Consider the following 23,072-nt stretch of genomic DNA (forward strand, 5'->3'; position numbering starts at 1 on the left):
TTGCAGATATTTGTAAGATTTTATTGTAATATTTTGAAGTTGTAAGATAAACCTTTAATAGGGTAAAAGACTCTAACCAAGTCTATAAATTGTAAATCCTTTAACCAGGTGCTACACTTATATAGTGTTGTAAAGTCCTTTAGTAAGGTAGATCTAACTGATCTTGATACTCCTAATAGGGTAAGCTATCAGAAATAGCTAAATGTAGCTCTACCCGAGCATTCTTTATTATTGCAGTTGTGAAGTTGTGGGTACCATCCCCACCGCAGTTTTCTCTCTAACCAAGAGTTTCTGCATGACCAAAATATATGTGTTATGGAGTGAATCATGTATGATTGTTATCTGTTGATTTTAGTTTTATTTAATGTTAATACACTATTTTGTTTATGCATAACATTAAGGTTATTATCAAAGAAAAGTTTTGGATTACTGATTCACCCCTCCCCTCTCAATACTTTAGCTTTCCATATTGGGCCTAACAATTGGTATCAAAGCTTGAATCTTGGAAAAGGATTTAACTACCTAAAGAGAAAGATCTTAGCAATGGAAGGCTACAAACAATCTTGGAGGATTGTGCATCTTCAAGAAGAGATGGATAATGCAAATCAAGTGATTACAGACATGTAGAGGCAAATGCAAAAATCTTTGAAAGTAAGGAGAAGATTATCTTATGACTTGCAAGATTCTCAAGAGCTAGTGGAACAAATCAAGACATCATCTGAGAACAGTATATCTGAAGAGACTGAAGAAACGATTGGAATGTTGAAAGAAAAGAATAAAGCATTGGCTGATCAACTAAAAGCAATGAAAAGAGAACATGAACATTTCAGTACACAGATGACTGAAAATCTAGATGCATTAAGGATAGCCGATGATAAAGCAAGAGATCTACAAAGAGACAAACAACAACTTGAAGCTCTAGTATCTGATAAGGATGATGAAATCATAAGGTTAACTAGTATTCGACAAAATATGATAGATCAACTAGGTTATGCACATCATGATGCAATTCTGAAGAATGATGACAATCAATCATTAAAACTTGAAGTATCAAGGTTGACTGGTGAACTTGAAACTGAGAAGAAATCCAGAGAATCATTGGAGAAAAATTATGAAGCATCAAGGATGTTGGATGAGCAATTGAACATAAGAAGACCTTACAAAGATGGAGGACTCGGTTACAAAGGAAAAGAATCAACTGAGAAAGGAATTCATACTACCGAGAGAGGAGAATCATCAAAACAAGATGGAAAAAGTAATAACATCAAAAGGAAGAAGCCTATTTGCTACTACTGTGGAAATCAAGGTCATACTGCCAACATATGCTAGATCAGAAAAGGTAAGCAATCGAATATCTCTAAGTCCAATGGATATTGTTATAATTGCTATAAATATGGTCACACACCTAATCAATGTAGGTCAAAGTCTGTTAACAACTATCAGAAGGCAAAATTCAAAGGGTTTTGTAAAAATTGCAATAGATATGGACATAGAACCGAGAAGTCCTGGTTTAAGCAAAAGAACTACATGAAGTATCCACACCGAGAAAACACTAGAGCTTACTAAACTCACATAGATCCTTATCGACAATATGCAACAGTACCATGGGATTACAATACAAGGATATGGTGTGAATGTTGTGGAAGATATGGACATATAAGTGCCAACTGTTTTATAAGATTTGGAATGAACAACCGGAGATCATGGAGAAATCCTGGTATGGCATGTTTTCATTATCACAAAGCTAGACATTTGGCTAGAGATTGCAGAGATCAACCAAGAAGAGACACTGAAGAGATAAAAGAAAAATTCAAGATGATTTGGAAAAAGAATGAAATTATGTCTGATGAAGAAAGCACCTTACCTACCGAGTTAGGTGCACCTATTTCAAATTAGTCAAGGAAAGGTATGAAGGGACTGCATTCTCTAAAAATTAAATCATAACAGTTCCTATTCTATTATATACAAAATTCAAAATCTGCATAGTTAAGATGCAATTAGTTAGTTTATATAATATACAGAAAACCTATCAAGTCGGTGTACACAGGAAACCTGCCAAGTTAGTTAATAAAGCAAAGTTGGGTACTCGGTGAAAACAAAAAAAGGAGTAAATCGGTAAAAGGTGAACCGAGTGCATTTAATATCTTGACCTAACTTGCACAGAGCCTGATGAGGTGTTTTTGAGTACTTAAAAGTGTTTTTGTGGTCATTTTCATTCACCCAAGTTTTTGAGAAGCAGAGCAGACTGAATCAAAGTGATCAAACTTCATTCAAAGCTAATTTTGAGGTATTTACATCAATCTATTCACATTGTTAAGCTAGTTTCCGATCTAGTCAAATTGCTATTGTCTACCGAGTGTGAAGCATCAGTCACTTGTAAACCCTAAGGATAAATTGTCAAATCTTACCTGAAATCTACCATGGCGCCCAAGATCCAAGACCCTATAGTTGTCCAAACTATGGAGAAGCCCTCACTGAAATATTCTCTAACTCCTAAAGTTGCCTTAGAACTGGATGACAAAACTACATTTTCACTCATCCCGGATCGAGTCTTGTTAGTGGAAGATGTCAGATTCTTTACCAAATGTCGTGTTGAGGAACTCGGTCATGTAGAGATTAGTGACACATATGATGAACTGTGCACTGATGGCAAACTTGATAGCAAATTTGAGCATATCAAAATCAAGGGATTAACTGAAGCCTTAGTCTATCCTCGTGTATTCAAACCCCAGTGGGTTAAGTTTGTATTGAGCAGAGTACATGATGATTTCATGTGGCTACAAGAGCAACTGTTCAAGATCATGAAGGAAGTCATTCACCTAATCACCAGATATCCCATCTACGATCATGCTCATGCACAGAAAATGATATCAGAAAAGGAGCTAATCAATCTAACCGGAGTAGAATCTGATTACCGAGGACTGAAACTGAATAATATCACTGATGCAAAACTAAAGTTTGCAATCAAAGTTATTAGTTAATGTTTCTTCCAATCTGGAAGGGAAAACAGTGTACCATGTGCTGCAGTGGACCTGGCCTAAAAAATAGTGAAGAAGGGAATGAAAGTAGACTTATGTGAAGTGTTACTAAAGAACTTGTTTGAGAACCTGAACACAATAAAGAAGTTGAAGAAGAACAACTCGGCAAACACACTAAAGTTCGATTCACTACTTGTATGTATGTTTTTCTATTTTGAGAAGTTCTTTCCCTCAGTCAGTAAAGTAGTATGGGAGCTACACCAACCTATCACCCATCAGATCAACGACTACATCAAGAAGTTAGGAGATAACTTTAATGATATCATGGATGATTACTTCAGCAAATTCCAAGAGAAAATGCACAACAGGTACAGGATTCCACCATAGCTGGTCCAAAAATACAAGGACAATATATGTTTTGAAGTCGACACTGATTATTGCTATGTAAATGTTGTTGAACCAAAGACTGAATCATTGCAACCAATTGATTATGAGATTGATTGATGCTTATTTATCACTACCAAGGCATGCAACTAAACTAAGGTATGGAACCTATGAAGAGGTGAAGGAGAAAGTAAAAATGAGCATTGTAGTACCTAAGGCTACAAGAAAAGCTACAAAGATGATAAAGGTTTTATTTGAAAAATTCAAAGAAGAATCCTCCTCTACACCTATCAAAAGGAAATCTTGCCATTACCAAAGAGGAATCAGAAGCATAGGAGGCTGCAATAACATTTAGCACAGAGTTGCCAAAGGGTAATATTTTGAAAAGAAAGAAACAGGACATCACAAAGGCCCTACTAACTCTACCAACAAAGAGACCCAACACCAGAGCATCAACTGCATCACTGAGTAAGAAACAAAAGACTGTTGTCATTCCAAAGGTAACCAAGACTTATAAGAAATCTACTCAGAGACTCATTTTGGCAAAAGAGTCGAGTGATACAGAGTCTGATGATGCAAACAAATTCTAGATTGTGAAAAGCAAAAAGGTAAACATTCATAGTATTGAAATTTTTTGTGCCAATTTTAAAGAATACGGTGGATTTGCAGGATTCAGAAATGTTAAGTATGAGACTAGGAATAATGATGAGAAATGATAGACTGAAGAAGCTGTCATATGTACACTTCTGAAGCTTCGGTTAGCACCATTAGAACTAGTAAAGTCACTTCCGAGTGAACTCTACTTACACATTGATAACAGATGGAAATATGCAATGGATTCGGAGAGATGAATAAGAGAAAGAAGTCTAGTCCATCTATTTCCTGACATGTTCGTAGCTGAAATCAAGGAGCATTTGACCACATACAATTCTAAATTTCTTGTGAAACAAAGAGCCTTAAAATTGATGAATGGGCTATATATTGATGTGGAGAATGAGACTAAAGCCAAGTGGCAGGAGATCTTCAAATAAAAGGATGTCGGTGAACAATCTCAAATTGAAATTGTTGATGTCACCGAGCAAGATCCAGATGTCACCGAGCAAGGTCTAGACCTGGTTGACACTATACAAATTGATGAAGATGTAATGGATGAAGCAGCACCGGAGCAGGAAATGATTGAAGGAACTACTTATGCAAACCTTGTTTCTAGTGAATCTATCTTAGAACAAGTTCAGCCTTATCCGCCGGTGTAGCCACCAGTCTCAACCGAAGCTCCCAAGGACACTGAGCAAGTTACCGAAGGCAACAAATCTGAAGCTGGAGGAGATACAGGTAACAAATCTGAAGCTACAGGTGATACAACCAAAGATCAGATGTCTCAAGCACAGACAAGCACTACAAATATTACAACTGAGACCCCTAGCGCTGAGCCACCAAAAGACACTACAATGGCTACAAGAATCGACCAAAGTGTTGCATCTACCAAGCAACCTACCGAGGGTTAGCAAACCTCACAAGCACTTGTCTTAGTGCCACAAACCAAAGGCAAAGAGAAGAAGGTGAGAAAGCATGGTTTTAAATTTGACTTATCTAAACCGATCGTGTTGCCCAATGTAGACATTTCCAAATTGAAAGGGCAAGCCCTTACTGAATTTGGTGAACTATGCAAAGAAAAGGCCAAACAGGAGAAGCAACTGGCCATACAGAAAAAGAATAAAGTACTTCAGAAGGTTAGGACACTACTAACATAAATGCTACTATCAGCAATAGTGTCAACTGATGCAGCCATCCATATTCAGTTGGATGAACTCCTCAATTAGATTGAAACATTTGGAGTTGATGCATCTGAGTACTTAAGCAAGCTCAAGAATAAAGAGCTTACACTAAAAATGATAGAGGAAGTATAGAAATCAATTGTTGTTGGCAAGGTAAAACTTGTCAAATTCATTGTTGAGTTGTCCCCTCAACTCAAGCACATTCTTTATTTATTCCAGAAATTGTGTACATTTTCTTTATTTATTAAAGATATCAAAAATAAAACTGATGCAATTGAGAAAGAGATCACCGATCTCTCATCTAAGTTGACCACTGAGCCTAATTCAGTTTAGAATTTTTACAAAAAACTACAATAGCTCATGGCTCAATAGTTAGAACTGAGGAATGAAGAGCATAAAATTAGGATGGATCTAATGACCCTTCAAACATTATTCCTTCCTCATCTCTCATCAGTACAGGAACAGATCAACCGCTACATGCTTAACAACTACACAAGACGGAAGCACTCTTGATGGCTTAATATCACTCTTATCTGATATTCAAGAACAAAACTCATTAATGGAAAGTGTCAAGGACTCACTCTCAGTCGCCCTCAACGACGCCTGAACCAAGTATAAGACTATTTTTGATCAGTTACCGCCTCCGGATGGAAATTAAGTTTTTAATGTTTGTCAAAAAGTGGGAGTAATATTATGATAGTACAAAGAGGAAAGTAATACCCAGCAAAGGGGGAGTAATTCTGCAGTTGGAGAGTAATACAATTTTGTTCACACAATTTTGAGTATTGTATACAAGGGGAGTATACTGAGCAGAATATACAGAGCATTCAGAGCACACAAGTACAGAACAGAACCGAACATGCAAAGTTTAGAGTTATGTATAGAATATTGATAAGGGGAGTATATCTACATATACTATTTTATTGACTATTCTATATATTGTCAAATATAGTCATTTTGCAAGTATATAATTTTTGAGTTATGACTTTGTAATTAGTTTTTGTCAAACATCTCAACTAATGTCAAAAGGGGAGATTGTTACTACTTATCAAATTGCCATTAGTTTCATATCCACAGTCATACTATATATTCTAGTCGGTTAGTATTACCGAATCATACAGTTGGTACACACAGAGAAGTCGGTATGAACAGTCTAGTCGGTTACAGAAGAAAGTAGTCACAGAACGCAGTATTCACTGAGTTGTTTACTGAGTAATGCTTCATGGCTACCAAGTGGTAAAGTTAACTCACCGAGTTGATATTCACTGAGTCAAACATTTTACCAGATACATTGAACCTGGACATGCACATGAAAACATGTTACAAGATCGAGGCACATCTAACCATTTTTGCATTGGAAATTGCACTAGGAGATTGTGTATGATTACAAGGTCAATCTAACCAATGAGATATTTTCTTTAGTTATTCATTCAAAGAATCTTTTTGTAAGATCAAAGCAATGAATTAAATCATGGCTGTAAGAGATCTATTTATACAGCATGATTCTAGGGTTAGAAACAAGTAAGGTGTGTGTGTATGCATGAAGGAAGACTGTTACAGAGACATAGAGAAGTCATCGAGAAGGTTATCAGTAAACAGTTGAAGAACAGAGTAAACAGAAGGGTTTACTGAGTTTCATTATGGGTTACCGAGGTATGCTACAAGCAAGGTAATCTTGTTCAGATCACATAGAATCTTCTTTAGCATTTCAGATGTAAAGTTGCAGATATTTGTAATGATTTTATTGTAATATTTTGAAGTTGTAAGAGAAACCTTTAACAGGGTAAAAGACTCTAACCAAGTCTATAAATTGTAAATCCTTTAACCAGGTGCTACACTTATATAGTGTTGTAAAATCCTTTCGTAACGTAGATCTAACTGATCTTGATACTCCTAATAGGGTAAGCTATAAGAAATAGCTAAATGTAGCTCTAACCAAGCATTCTTTATTATTGCAGTAGTGAATTTGTGGGTGTCATCCGCACCATAGTTTTCTCTCTAACCAAGAGTTTTTGTGTGACCAAAATATATGTCTTATGGAGTGAATCATGTATGATTGTTATCTGTTGAGTTTAGTTTTATTTTATGTTATTGCACTATTCTGTTTATGCATAACAGTAAGGTTATTATCAGAGAAAAGTTTTGGAGTACTGATTCACCCCTCCCCTCTTAGTACTTTAGCTTTCCATATTGGGCCTAACACCATTTCCTACACCCTATTTTCTAACCCACACCTCATAACCTTTACCTCACTTCCTATCATTATTACCTTCTATCTACCTTTCATATCCCCTCTCTTAACCTCCTTCACTATCCTAAATCCTATCATAAACCTTAACCTCATACACATTTACTTTTACTTCACCTACCTAACCCCATTTCATCCTTCACATCCTTTTATCTCCCCCCCTTCACTTTCCTACCTTCCAAACCCCTAACATATCCTAACTTACTCTTTCACCATTACATCCTTAATCACCAACCCCCCTATGTTATCGTAACCCACACCTCGTAACCTTATACCTCTCAGCTTCCATTTTATACCACCTTCCTATCATGGTACACTTATCCTCCCTTCAAAAACACCAACAAGCATATGGCTAATGTCAGTGTGACCTAGGATCAAGGACGACCCACCCACAAAAGAAGTGTTGAATAAAAAAAATCAATATTTACACCAATTTGACCTTCAAATACAATGATGACCATTGAAATAAATTAGTGCCAGCTTAAAGGAAATGAAGGATAACATGGATCTAAAAGGAGAATCATATTCAAGAACAGCTGTTGAAAATTCTATATTTTTTTTAAATAGTAAACATATCAAAAGATAAGTTGGCTATCATAAGGGTACATCGCTCAAGGAGAAGGGATAAAATATTTTGTTTGTTAAAGAAAGTCAGATATCATAATGGTACATCGCTCAAGGAGAAAGGAAGACAAGAAAGAGGTTATGCCTATAAAGAGGATAATGGATAATTTCATTTGATCAACCATCCAATTCAATCTTATTTATCTCTTTTTCTACCAGACAATGAATATGAGCTAGGGTAACAAAAAATTATGAGCAGTAAAATTCATTATAAGAAGGATACAACTTGATCATCAACCAAGACAAATGCAACCTCCTATGTAAAATTCAAACAATTTCATCACTACATCAAGAAAATTCGACACATTGTCACAAGCATAACAATTTTTTCTTCAAGGAAAAATTCTATGAATGAATTGGTTGATTACCCTACCTTTTTTCTTCAACCGGATCTTGGTGGCACCACAATCTAGAACTATTTCCCTCCTTGTAATGCCCAATACTTTTGTGGATGCCAGAGGTCGACGAGATGAAGAGGTGGGATTAATGTTTATCAAATGACTTGCTCTTTTTTTTTAAGTAATGCCTACAGTCATCGAAATTTTGACGAATGTGGACACTTTTTTTTAGAAAACACAAATTTTATTGACAATTCCTTCACTGCCAAACCCAAATTTTGAATTACCATTAGAATTCCGATGAATTCGAGAATTTTTTTAAAAAAAATCAAATTTGGTCACAATATACCTTCTTTGTGGGAAACCTCCATCGGAATTTTAGGCTAAATGTATTAGTGCAAGTGTGCCCCATTTCATCTTATTCCTCCAATGAATCATTTAATCCTAGCCCTAATTATGTCTTATTTTGACCATTTAGGCTGGATTTCACATATCCAAACATCTTGAAATCAGTTGTAACTTTGGGATGTGCTCTAATATCATCATATCTAATGGCCCCAAAAATTTGGTGAAAATTTGGTTGGATAGTGGCGGGAATGCACATGGTCCTCTTCTTTTTTCCCTAAATTTTGGGATCACAATCCTATGATATAATAATTCTTAACCCCAAAATATCAGCGGGAAATTAAAATCCTAGGTCGACCTAAACATGAAATTAAGATCTAGGGTTTTAGACTTTAGAGCTTTCTTTCTTCATTTGAAGGGGTCTTCTTCTATGAATCTCAGAGTAGGTTTTTTGAGCATTAGAGCCTTATTTGCAGTCAAAGAGTAGATCTTTTAAGTCTTCAACAATATTCAACATTCATCTATAAAACATTCATCAAGCATCATTTTATCAATTGGGGGCTTTTGAAGATGTAGAAGACCAATAGGAGATCACCGATTGACGATTGACTTGTACCTCTCCCTTGGGGTTGGGTATGGTTTCATGTTTTTTTTGTGTCTTTTCATAAGCTTAATTTTGATTCATATTCATGCTTTAGATCACTTTGCATTGTGGATTTAGAGCATTTACTTTGTGAATTAGAAGCAATTAGGGTTTACTCTTTAGGGTTACTCTAGATTGCTTCCTTTCACCTTAGGATCTTGCACACACATTTTCAGTATATTATCCATTGTTTTTGGAGGTGGAAATCACCAACACAAGGGTTTGACTAAGGCAAAACCCTATATAGCCACTCCAAACCCTTTTTTTAAGATTCAAGTACAGGTTCGAATCTGAGTGTCACTGAAAGTTACGGGACTAAAAGAGCACATAGGGACAGTTCTAGGTTCCATATTGTAGTAAAAACCCCAAGCACATGGTCATGGCACCTTTTTCATACCCAAGATAGTGGTGTGGTGCCATGGTCCTACCCTCTATCAGTAGGATCTGGCAGAACAATACTTTGCAAGCTCTAGAATCCATCTTGTCAGTTGCAACTCCAAAAGTGCAGAATTAGGATAGTGGCGTGGCACCAAAGTCTCAAACATTTTTGCTCCGATTTCAGACATAGGTGCAACTTTAATTTTGCCTTCTGATCTATGCTTTTCAGAAGTATATAAATTGCCTTTTGATCTGCATTCTCATATTACAGTTTGCTTGCTTACTTGCATTCTAGGTTAGATGTCATTTTTGCATTATTCCTCTCTCTCATTTATAGGAAATGAATACAAAACCTAAGAGGTAATCCACAACTCTCTCTTCCTCATAACAAGTAGCCAGAGTGTGTTACCTCTCTAGGCTCTTTTGTATTCCATGACTGGGTATGAGATTGAGATTTGGGTTTCCATACTTAGTCTCACTTTTTCCCATACATAGGTGCAATCTCACTTCTAAAATTTCATAAATAGTAACAATCTCAAGGATATGTTGGTGATGAGTGCAATATCCATATGGACTAATTGCAATCAATGTTTCACCAATATTGTAGAGAGATTGTCAAGTGCAGAGATTCGGGATAGTCAAATGTAGTTTTATGAAGTGTATGCACTCCCTTTTACTAGATCAGATCATTATCAAGTGCAACTTCTATCAATTCAAAATAATCAATTAGTGGGCATTTCTTTTAAATTTGAAAACATATGGTTAAGAGATCCAAAATTGGTGGTTTTGATTGCTAAATGGTGAAATGAGCTAAATCAAACAGATCAAACATTCATGTATCAATTAAACAAGAAATTAGAGTATGTTAAGGAGAAACTAAAGGAATGGAACAAAAGTTAGTTCAAGAACATCTTCCAAGAAAAATCAAAATAGAAAAATAATTATTAATTATGAATTAAATAATTATAGAAAAAGGAATTGAACTGTAGGAAAATGAAAAAGAAAAGTAATTAAAGGCAAAATTATATGAAATGATGGTAAGGGAAGAATATTTTTGGAGTTAGAATTCTAGGGAAACCTGGCTTCAAGAAGGAGATAGAAACATAAAATTATGTCATAAAATCTCAATAGAAAACAAGGAAAGAAGTATATATACAGACATTAAATAGAGGATGGATTAAAACACAATCCTTAGAGGAAGTAAATCCAGAGGTAGTTAGATTCTTTGAAGAAATGCTAATTAAAGAAGTAGCTTTGAACAAGGAAGAAAGAGGAGATTTTTTAGGGGCAATTCCTAGAAATATTTCTAATGAATAGAATAAAGTATTATTCAAGGAGGTATCAAAAGAATAAGTGAAAGAAGAATTTTTTTTGAGGAATACAGATAAGGCTGCATGGCTTGATGGTTTCCTAGTTGGTTTCTTCCAATACTTTCAAAAAATAATAGGTGATGATATCTTTAAGGAAGTGGAGGAATAAAATAAGAACAAAACCATTATTAGGGCAATAAATCACACCTTCTTAGCTTTGATCCCACTAAATTCTTTTTTCACCAAAGTGATTTTAAATTGTGAGCAGGAGAAAACTATGCTCAACATTATATCTCTTCCTATGTAAATTAAAGCCCTAGTTAGGAATGTATATATAATTTTAAATAATTAAATAAAAATAATAATAGAGGTTGCCAAATAGTAAGGTCACTCTTCAAAAATCAAATTATTTTTTCAAAAGTTTCATTAAAATTACCTGAATTGTGTTGATCTCTTCAAAACCTTAATACCTAGATTATGTTGATCTACTATAAACCCTAATGCCATTGTAGAATGGCTATTGGTGCAATTATTCAAAGTTGTGGGAAGATAATAAAAGATAATAATAATGACAGTAAAGAAATCTCTATGAAAATAATATTCATTTTGTGAAGGACTATTTCACTAAATTTCTACCTGATGGTCTTGTTTCGTATTAAATGGACGTAACCTCATCTCTACTTTTCACGACCATTTTTGTGCATATTTATCCTCCTGTAATGTTGCACCAAAAGAATAAGAAAGTATCCCTACATTTTCATCTGACCACAAACATCTTCCACTTTCAATTAAAAACTTCTCTTCTTTAGTTGTTTTTGATATAAGCCTAGATCTCTATATTTATATTTAATTTCATTTTTTTAATATATTTTTTTTCTAAATTGATTTTAAATGAAAATTTAAATCAATTTTTTTATTTTCAAAATTATTATTATTTATATGACAATTTAATCTATATTATTTTTAATTATTATTTTTTTATTTAATTAAATTTTATATCATTAATTTCAAATGTATCTATTTCAATAAGTTATGTTTCAATTATTTTATTTCATTTAATAAGCATTATTTTACCATATATTTATTATTTATTTTCTTATTTTTTTAATGCATAAGTTGTGGACAAGGGCACCAATCCCATATACACATAACCCTGTAATAGGGGTGAACAAGAAATTCATGTGAAAAAAAAACCCTATCCTATAGATATGGTATAGCATAATTACACACTTCATTCTTATTTTTCTCTTTATTTGATGACCTTCACAACATTAGATGTCTAGATTTTGATAATGAAGATTTCATTCTCTTTACATTTTTCCATTCTTTCTCTGAAAGGAGGGTAATCCTTTGAATAAGCCTCTGAACTTGCAACCTCTAGAGTTGACCATGATTTTGGAGAGATATCTATTTTTGCAGAAAATATTGAGGCTACTGAGTCATCAACTTTTGGTTTATCATTAGGAGCATCCATACAATTTCATACTTGACATTTGTGTGAAGAAGATTGAATAGGAGAGTAATTATGATCGATGAGACCATGAGGTTTATCATTATGTGTGGTTGAATGTTTTAATGAGATATGAGATGAACCTTTTCAACCACAAAACTAGGTAGAATAACAAAGTGTTGGGGCTTAATCGCAAACTAAGACGACTTCCCTCTTGAGTCCATATTGTTTTGTTGGTTGGTGATCTTATTTTCACATTGACGTGTGCAATGATTAGTTAAGAAACAATTTCTATGTTGAAAAGCTATCTTTTCTTAATCCATAGGTTGCATCCAATAATGGATTCCAACTTTCAACGATCCATAGAAATAACATTAGAAACATCTATTTTCACACAAATACAGACACATGTAGAGCTTTGGTGGTTTATTATTTCATAAAAAATTTAATGATATTTAACAAGGACATTGTTAATTTCTTGTAGGTAACCAATTTCTTAGAATTATAAAGGTACAAACCAAATCAAATTGGTAAGACTTAAAAATTTTCAAAGAGAATTTGAATATTTTAGGATGACAGAATCTTAGTCCATTCATGAATTTATTACTAGGACTGAAGGTATTGTGAATTAGCTTAGGACTAAAGGAGAAACTATAATAAAATAGAAAATTGTAGAATTTTTTTTTAATCTATTATTTCTAAATTTGATCCAATAGTTAGAGCCATTGAAGAAAGTAAATATTTAACTATATTTCAAGTTGCAGAGTTGATTAGATCTTTCCAATCACATAAAGAGCATATGCAACCTTCTATTGAAAGTTATATCCAAGCTTTCCAGTCTTCTATCAATATTGAAGAAAATTTTAAAATTTCTCCCTTTTCACCCTACTATATCTCAAGGTTTATCTTCTAGTAATAATAGAGGAAGAGGTAGAGGAAGAGGAAATAATAAAGGAAGGGGGATATTTTTATGGATCGAAGAAGTATTCGGTGAAAATATTGTGAAAGATATGGCCACTATGAATCTGAGTGCAAATAGAAAAAAACTGAGTTGAAAAAGTAAAGAGCAATTATTGCAGAAGAGTCTTCTAAAGAAAACTATTCTACATTCTTCACATGTAATTTTGCAAAATAAAAATAAGAGGATGTTTGGTTCTTGGATAGAAGTTGTTCAAACCACATGACAAGTTAATTTGATCTCTTTGTCAAATTAGATGATATAGTAAGAAGTTAGGTTAAATGTGGAGATGAAAAGGAGGTTGATGTAATGGAAAAGGGTACACTTCTAGTCAAGACCAAGCAAGGAATAACTACTCATATTCATGATAGTTTTCTTGTGCCTAAGTTACAATAATCTTTTGAGTATTGGGAAACTTGCGGGCAATAACTATAAAGTAGTGTTTGAAAACAAATGCTGCAAATTCTTTTATAAATCTAATTATTATCATCTTGTAGAAAAGACTGTTAGTTGAGATGAGAGGGGGGGGGGGGGGGTGAATCATAAAAACTTACAATCCAATATATTCAACAGATTCAACCTCGGTAGCCTTTAATGATATGCAACTAAGACTATAAATCATTCAATACTTATAAACAGATACATTTAAACATCATAACACATATAACACCAGATTTAATGTGGAAACCCAAATAGGGAAAAACCACTGTGGGATTTTGGACCCACTAAGAAATATACCGTTCTAGAGTATGCTTGGTTAAAAGCAAATCCTGTTAAAGATTACAAACACATTGCTAGATGTGACTTGGCTAAGGGATTTCCCTTAGACTTGTTAGAGTCTTGCGCTTTCTTAGAAGTGACCTTGTCAAAGGATTTAAAACACTCATTTAAAATGTTACCTTGCTAGAGGGTTAACAAATAAGACTTTTAAGTCCACTCGGTTAAGAGATTTTCTATTACTTACAAAATAAACAACAGTAATAAAATATATCTGCAACTTCACATCTGAAATGCTAAAGCAGATTCTTATTTGCTCAAAACAATCTTGTCATACAACTTACCTTGACCCTTGTTGGGCTTGCTGGTCTTCTCAATCTGTTCTTCAATCACATCTTCAAGCTTTTTTGCTCGGTAAACATTACTATACCATCATTGTGCATACATTTGCCTGCATAGATTGTTTATCAATAATTCCTTATTTATAAACAATCTCTAACTGATAAATATCCTTGATCACATTTCCCATGATCAATCTTAGACATCAGATCTTCAAAATTGACCAGGTTTAATGTATCTTTTGATCTGAAAAATTCTTTACCTTGCCTTGGAACTTGCATTCCTTCATTGGAACTTGTGCTAGGTTATTGCGGTTCAATCTGTGCTGTATATCTTCCTTTTTGATTTTCCATGTCGTCAATCCTCAACATACTTCATGCGCGGCATACCAATCATTTATTCATCTCTAGCTCATCAGCATCCCTTATTAAATAATTCTTTTATCCATCCAATGCGATCTAATATAACTCAATTGTTACTCAGTAAATATTGAACTTCACTCGGTAGACATTTTGCCTTCTTTAACTGATATCGATAACCTTAGGGTTTATCAACTAGGTTCTTTGTTTGGTGATATAGTACAGTATTAAACATCATATGTAGGATATCAAAACAATCAAAACAACATGATCTTATCATTGTCTAACTTGGTAATAGTTGCCCATTGAATAACTTATTATTCTCCTTCATTATCACATTCTTTTTGAGTCACTTACCGACCTCTTAATTTTCATCAAAACATACTTCTTAAGATATGGCAACATCGTTCTGAGTTAGAAAATCAATTGCTTGACATCAATGACAAAATAATATTTTTAAGATAGTAATCATCCTTCTTCATTTATATCAATGATCTTCAACAACCTTCTCAGTATCCTTATTGAAATGCCAACAATCTCCTATTCTACTGTGATGCCAACAATCTCCTCCTTTGGCATTGATGGCAAAACTAGCTTGATTTGATTCAATTGGTTTAGATTCTGATTGCTGTGTCAACTTCTCCAGCTGTGTAGATTTCTTCTGAAGTCTTCTCCTCCTGTCATTAGTCTTCACCATTTAGTCTTCTCCCCCTTTGACAACAATGCCAAAAAGAAAACTAATTCATGATTTCTTCCTTTGTGAGGTAATATCCTTACAGTCTCATTCACGGTCAAAGCATCTTTGTCTTCAATCACTTTTTATTGTACAACTTTAGGTGACTTCCTAAAGTGTAAAGCAACATCAACTTCATAGATAGTTATTCTTTAGATTCAGAGAATTGATGCTTTCACCAAACTCTATCAGTTAGTACTAGATAGGGGTAGGACCCCTAATTGACTTCTGAGATACTCAAAAGTGTCCCTTGGTAGTTTCTTTGTGAAAATATCTGCTATTTGTTCCTTTGAACTGATATATTCCAGCACAACTTTCTTCTCTTGAACTTATTCTCTGAGATAATGATACTTTATAGAGATATGCTTTGTCTTAGAGTGCATTATCAGATTCTTTGAAATGTTAATGGCACTAGTATTATCACAGAATATAGTTACTAGTTCAGTAACTTTCTCATTCATACCTTCCAACAATTGTGTGATCCATGCTATGTTGGTACAATTCAATGTTGCAGTGACATATTCAGCTTCAGCTGTTGACTGTGAAATGCATCCTTGTTTCTTGCTAAGCCAACTTACTAGTCTATCTCCCCAGAAGAAAGCTCCACCACTTGTGCTTTTCCTATCATCAATATTTCCTGCCCAGTCTGCATCAGTATAGACTTTTAGGTCAAAAAAATTCCCTTTTTGATATGCTAAGCCATAATCTTCAGTGCCTTTTAGGTATCTGAAAATTCTCTTGATTGTTGTCATATGTATTTCCTTGGGATCTATAGAAAATCTTACAACTATACCTAATGCATGTGCTATATCCGATTTGTTGTGAATCACATATTGCAACTTTCCAATCATAGATCGGTAAAGTGTCTCATCAACATATCCAGATTCATCATTCTTTGATAGTTTATAGTTGGTAGTCATAGGAGTACTTGTAGGTTTAGAATCCTCCATTCCAAATTTCTTCAGGATTTTCTTTATATACTTGGATTATGTAATGAAAATCTCATTTTTCATTTGCAGTATCTGTAGACCTATAAAATACTTTATTTCACTGATTAATGACATCTCAAATTCTTTGCACATTTCATTTCCAAAGTTCTTGCATAGGGAGTCATTTCCACAAAAAATAATATCATCAACAAATATGGTTGAAAGAAGTATACCATTGTTCTCATCATTCTTCATATACATGTTGTTGTTTTCACTTGTCCTTATAAATCCAATCTTGATCAAATAAGAGTGCATTCTTTCATACCATGCTCTGGGTTCTTGCTTTAGACCATATAATGCTTTTTTTAACTTACATACCTGATCTTTATTCTTGTCTTCAATAAATCCTTCAGGCTGTTCAATGTAAACTTCTTCTTCTAGTATACCATTCAAAAATGCAGATTTAACATCCATTTGATATACTTTGAAATTTTTGCAAGAAGCATATGCCAATAATGTTCTTACTCCTTCAAGTCTTGCCATAGGTGCAAAATTCTCACCATAATCAATTCCTTCTTCTTGAGCATAAACTTTTCAAACTAGTCTTGCTTTATTCTGAATGACCTCACCTTTTTCATTCAACTTGTTTCTGAAAGTCCACTTTGTACTAATTACATTTTTCTCTTTTGGTCTTGATACCAATGTCAATGTTTCATTCTTCTTGATTTGATCAATCTCTTCTATCATAGCATTTATCCAATCTTTATTACTAAATGCATCTTTTACTATCTTCGGTTCAAATTCAGATATCAGACATGTGTTTTGTCTCAGTTTGTTCCTTTTCATTACTTGATCTTCCTTATCTCCTATAATCTGACTTGATGCATGATTCCTTTTGACATACTTGGCTAATATGGGCTCGGTAGGCTCTATATAATCTTCTTCATCACTTAGTAACTGAGTATGTTCTTCATTTTCTTCATCAACTTTCTCGCTAGGATTTCTCGGTTGAACATAAACAAATTCTTCATAATTTTTTGGTTCTTTGGAATTTCCTTCATCATTTCTTTCTGCAAATTAATCAATTTTCACATTTGAACTTTCTACTATTTTGTTACATGATTTTATCAGACATTTAAATGCTTTGATTCTAGAAGAATAAACATGAAATATTCCTTCATCGCTTTTCTGATCAAACTTTCCATTTCTGTCATCTTTGTGAACATAACATCTACTTCCAAATATCTTAAAATAACTTACATTGGGTTTCTTATCATACCTGATTTCATATGGTGTCTTCAAAGTTCCTTTCTTCAGTTGTACTCGGTTCAAGGTGTAAACTGCAGTGTTGATTGCTTCTCTCCAAAAATTTTGAGGTACCCTCTTTTCTATCATCAGGGTTCTGGCACAATCTACAATTGATCTATTTCTTCTTTCAGCTATCCCATTTTGCTGAGGTATTCTTGATGCAGACACTTGTCTCTTTATACCATGATCATTGCAAAATAGGTTAAATTCATCAGAAATGAATTCTCCTCCTCTATCACATCTTAGAAATTTCAACTCTCTTCCTGTTTCTTTTTCAACTCTAGCCTTATACCATTTGAACATTTGAAAGGCTTCTGATTTCTGTTTTAAAAACATAACTAACATCATTCTTGAGTAATCATCCATAAATAATATGAACTATCTATCTCCATAATAACTTTGAACTTTCATAGGACCACAAAGTTCAGTGTGCACAAGATTTAAAATTCCTGTAGAAGTGTAGGATTTACTTGTAAAACTTGACCTTGTCATCTTACCCATCTGGCATCCACGACATATTGCATTCTCTAGTTTTTCCAAGCTAGGTAGATCTCTTCCTCGGTGCTTCTTGCTTATTTTGATCAGGTTATCAAAATTTACATGACAAAACCTTTTATGCCATAACCAAGTATCATCTATGTTAGCATATAGACTATTGTTCTTAGTTGAGTGAAGATGAAATGTATTACCTTTTGTTTGTGTCCTGGTAGCAACTAGTTTTCCATGTTTGTTATGAACTTTGACACATCCCTTTGGAAATTCTATTTGGTATCCTGTATTGTTTAGCTATGCGACACTCAACAAATTGTATTTCAAACCTTCAACCTAGTATACATCATCACATTTAGAATTGTCAAGAAGTGTTATGGATCCTTTACCTTTCACCAAACATGGTGCATCAGTACCGAATCTTACATAACCTCCATCTTAGTCTTCTAATTTAACAGACTTGTGTTTATCACCTGTCATGTGATGTGAGAATCCACTATCTATGATCCAAGAATCATTTTTATTTATGTGAGATATTAAGGCTTTTTCTTCATACCTTTCTCCATCTGATCCATCTTTGATGGCCACATAAACAGCTTCCTCTATATCAGTTCCATCAAATTATCATCATTGGATTCCTCATCAACTACTAGGCATGTCTTTCTATCTTTCCTTTTGAAGTCTCGGTGTCCTCTGTATTGGCTGTCTTTTTGTCTGTCATCTTGGTAGTCTCTCTTTTCACTAGATTCTTTGTTAGGACAGTTAGAAGCCATATGTCCTATTCTATCACAGTTAAAACATTTTAAAGGTAGCTTTCCTTTATACTTACCTTTTCGTCTTGGTAACCTTTTGGCTAATAATTCTTCAAACTCTTCTTGCTTTTTGATTTCTTCATATAGTTTGTGTACTTCTTCCATATTTTTGAGAAATATTTCACTTGCTGCACTGTGATTTCCTTTAGTATACATATACATTCTATCATTGTAATCATCAGATTCACCAATATGAAAAGAACTGAATGTAGATTCAACTTTATTTACCAAAGACCCACTGTTATCAAAATTACTTAACTCAAATGCATGTAGCTTACCAATAGTAGCATCCAAAGAAACTGGCATGTTTGGTATAGATCTTAATTAATTGATTGCAGAGACTCGAATTGCATAAGAAAGTAAAAGTGTTCTAAGCAACTTACTTGTTACATCCTTTTCTTCAATAGTTCTCCCTACTCCTTTGACTTGATTGACAGTCTCCTTTAACCTTGTACTGTATTGAGTTATGTTCTCACCTTCATTCATTCTCATGGATTCAAGTTGACCTCTTAGGCTATCTACTTTTGCTCTCTGAACATGTTCATCACCACCATACATAGATATGAGCTTGTTCCACATCACTTTGGCATCATTGTAGCCTTCTAGGTCATTAAACTCTGAGTTGGTTAATGCAGATGTTATTTCAATCATAGCTTGAATATGTTCTTACTTTGCCTTTATCTCTTCCATTGTCATCAGGTTGGTGCTGGGTGTAATCATTCTCCAGATAATATGTTGCATATTCTCCAATTCCTAATAAGTGCAGCTTCATCCTTTTCTACCATGTGGAGAAACTAGACTTGTTCAGCTTTGGTGCATCTCTTTTGTACATCTTTAGATCTTTGCCTCAAGTACCTTAAAAATTTTCTTCCAGAGTCCAATGCTCTGATACCAATTGTTAGTTGAGATGAGAGGGGGGGTGAATCATAAAAACTTACAATCCAATATATTCAACAGATTCAACCTCGGTAGCCTTTAATGATATGCAACTAAGACTATAAATCATTCAATACTTATAAAGAGATACACTTAAACATCATAACACATATAACACTAGATTTAATGTGGAAACCCAAATGGGGAAAAATCACTATGGGATTTCGGACCCACTAAGTAATATACCCTTCTAGAGTATGCTCAGTTAAAAGAAAATCATGTTAAAGATTACAAACACATTGCTAGATGTGACCCGGTTAAGGGATTTCCCTTAGACTTGTTAGAGTCTTGCACTTTTTTAGAAGTGACCTTGTCAAAGGATTTCAAACACTCATTTAGAATGTTACCTTGCTAGAGGGTTTACAAATAAGACTATTAAGTCCACTCAGTTAAGATATTTTTTGTTACTTACAAAATAAACAACAGTAATAAAATATATCTGCAACTTCACATCTGAAATGCTAAAGCAGATTCTTATTTGCTCAAAACAATCTTGTCATATGACTTATCTTGTCCCTTGTTGGGCTTGCTAGGCTTCTCAATCTGGTCTTCAATCAGATCTTTAAGCTTCTATGCTCGGTAAACATTACTCTAGCATCATTGTGCATACATTTACCTGCATACATTGTTTATCAAGAATTCCTTATTTATAAACAATTTCTAACTGCTAAATCTCCTTGATCACATCTCCCATGATCAATATTAGCCATTAGATCTTCAAAAATGACTAGGTTCAATGTATCCTTTGATCTGAAAAACATTTTACCTTGCCTTGGAACTTGCATTCCTTCCTTGGAACTTGTGCTAGGTTATTGTGGTTCAATCTGTGTTGTAGATCTTCCTTTTTTATTTTCCATGTCATCGATCCTCAACATACTTCATGCGCGGCATACCAATCATTTATTCATCTCCAGCTCATTTGTATCCTTTATTAAATAATGCTTTTATCCATCCAATGTGATCTATTATAACTCAGTTGTTACTCGGTAAATACTGAACTTCACTCAGTCGACATTTTGCCTTCTTTAACAAATATTGATAACCTTAGGGTTTACCGACTAGGTTCTTTGCTCGGTGATATAGTACAATATTAAACATCATATGTAGGATATCAAAACAATCAAAACAACATGATCTCATCATTGTCTAACTCAGTAATAGTTGCCCATTGAATAACTTATTATTCTCCTTCATTATCACATTCTTTTTGAGTCACTTATCGACCTCTTAATTTTCATCAAAACATACTTCTTAAGATATGGCAACATCATTCTAAGTCAAAAAATCAATTGCTTGACATTAATGACAATATAATATAATTAAGATAGTAATCATCCTTCTTCAGTTATATCAATGATCTTCAACAACCTTCTCAATATCCTTATTGAAATGCCAACAATCTCCTTTTCTGTTGTAATGCCAACAAAGACTTATATGACATAGAGTAGATGTTTTCTTCTCACATTGGTTTCTAGTAAATTGTTTGCACTCAGATCAACCACAAATAATTCATAGTTATGGCATCAATTACATGGTTATTTTAATTTTCAAGGGTTAAGTTTGTTAAATAAGAAGAATATGGTGGGAGAGTTTCCTACAATTCAAGCTAAAGAAGAAGTTTTTTCAGGGTGTGCACTTGGAAAGCATCATCTAGACAATTTTTTAGTTCAAACAAGTCACGGAGAGCCAAAACTTATCTAAAGCTTGTGCATTTTAACAATTATGGTAATATGCAAAAGAAACCATTGGGTATGAATATTTATTTTTTGAATTTCATTGATGATTACTCTCGCCACACTTGGGTTTATTTTATTAAGCAAAAATATGAATCCTTTACATGTTTCAAGAATTTTTTAAAGCAATGGCTAAAAAGTAGAGTGGGTATCTTCTCAAGATACTCAGAACAGATAAAGGGAATTCTAATGAGTTTGATAAAAAACTTATAAATAATGACATATAAAGATAACTTACTACCTCATATACACCTCAGCAAAATGGTATTTTTGAATTTAAGAATTGTACCATTATGGATATGGCACGAAGCATGATGCAAAAAAATATCTTCCAAATAATTTGTGGAGAGAAAAAATATCCAGTACTATATATATTTTGAATCAAAGTCCCATGAAAGTAGTTCAAAACATAACTCCAAAGGAAGCTTGGAGTGGTCACAAGCCTTCAATGTCTCATTTTCAAGTATTTGGTTTCTTGGTATATGTGCATGTTCCAATTCAAAAGTGAAAGAAGTTGGATGCTAAATCGCAAATTTGTATTATTGTGGGGTATTCTATTGTAGCTACAGGATCTATACTTCTATAATCGTAACACAAAGCAATGGTCTTAGTCAAAATGTGATTTTGATGAAGGGAGAGTATGAAAGTGGAATGAAGTTGTGCAACAAAATCCATCACTAATCATAAACATGGAAGATAATAGTGTTCCTCCTCTCCCCACAAGCTCAAGTGGAAGTTCAAGGTCTAGTTTGTTGATATGTGGCGATTGATCTGCAAAGTATGTGGCAATTTTTTTTGGATGTGTTTGTTGATGAAAATAGACATTGTAATAAAACCCTAAAAAGGCCAACTTTGTTTGTTGCCCTAAAAATGCATGTTATAAGTGGCTGAGATGCTTAAGGCATTGTAAGGTTGATGAACTATTTTTGCTGGATAATAAGAAAGATTGGACGACTGTGTATGGTGGACATAACCCATTTTGGGTGAACCACGTTAAATATTTGTGTTATTTGTGTCCTGTTTTATTCCTTTATCTTTTGTATTTAAATTTACATATAATTGTTGGTTCATATTTGCTTTGGATCTGCTAGAAAGTCTAACAATTGGTATCAGAGCGAGGTTTTTTATAAATTGGTAGGACTTTCAGTTTTAAGTGGGAGCAATAAATGATTCCAAATTCAAGGTCGAAAAGTTTAACAGCCAAAATTATCAGTTATGGAAAATGCAGATGAAGGATTACCTGTATCAAAAGGATTTGTGGCAGCCATTGGAAGGAGAGGCAAAGA

This window comes from Cryptomeria japonica, chromosome 7 (genome assembly GCF_030272615.1).
Source record: "Cryptomeria japonica chromosome 7, Sugi_1.0, whole genome shotgun sequence".
NCBI classification, from domain to species: Eukaryota; Viridiplantae; Streptophyta; class Pinopsida; order Cupressales; family Cupressaceae; genus Cryptomeria; species Cryptomeria japonica.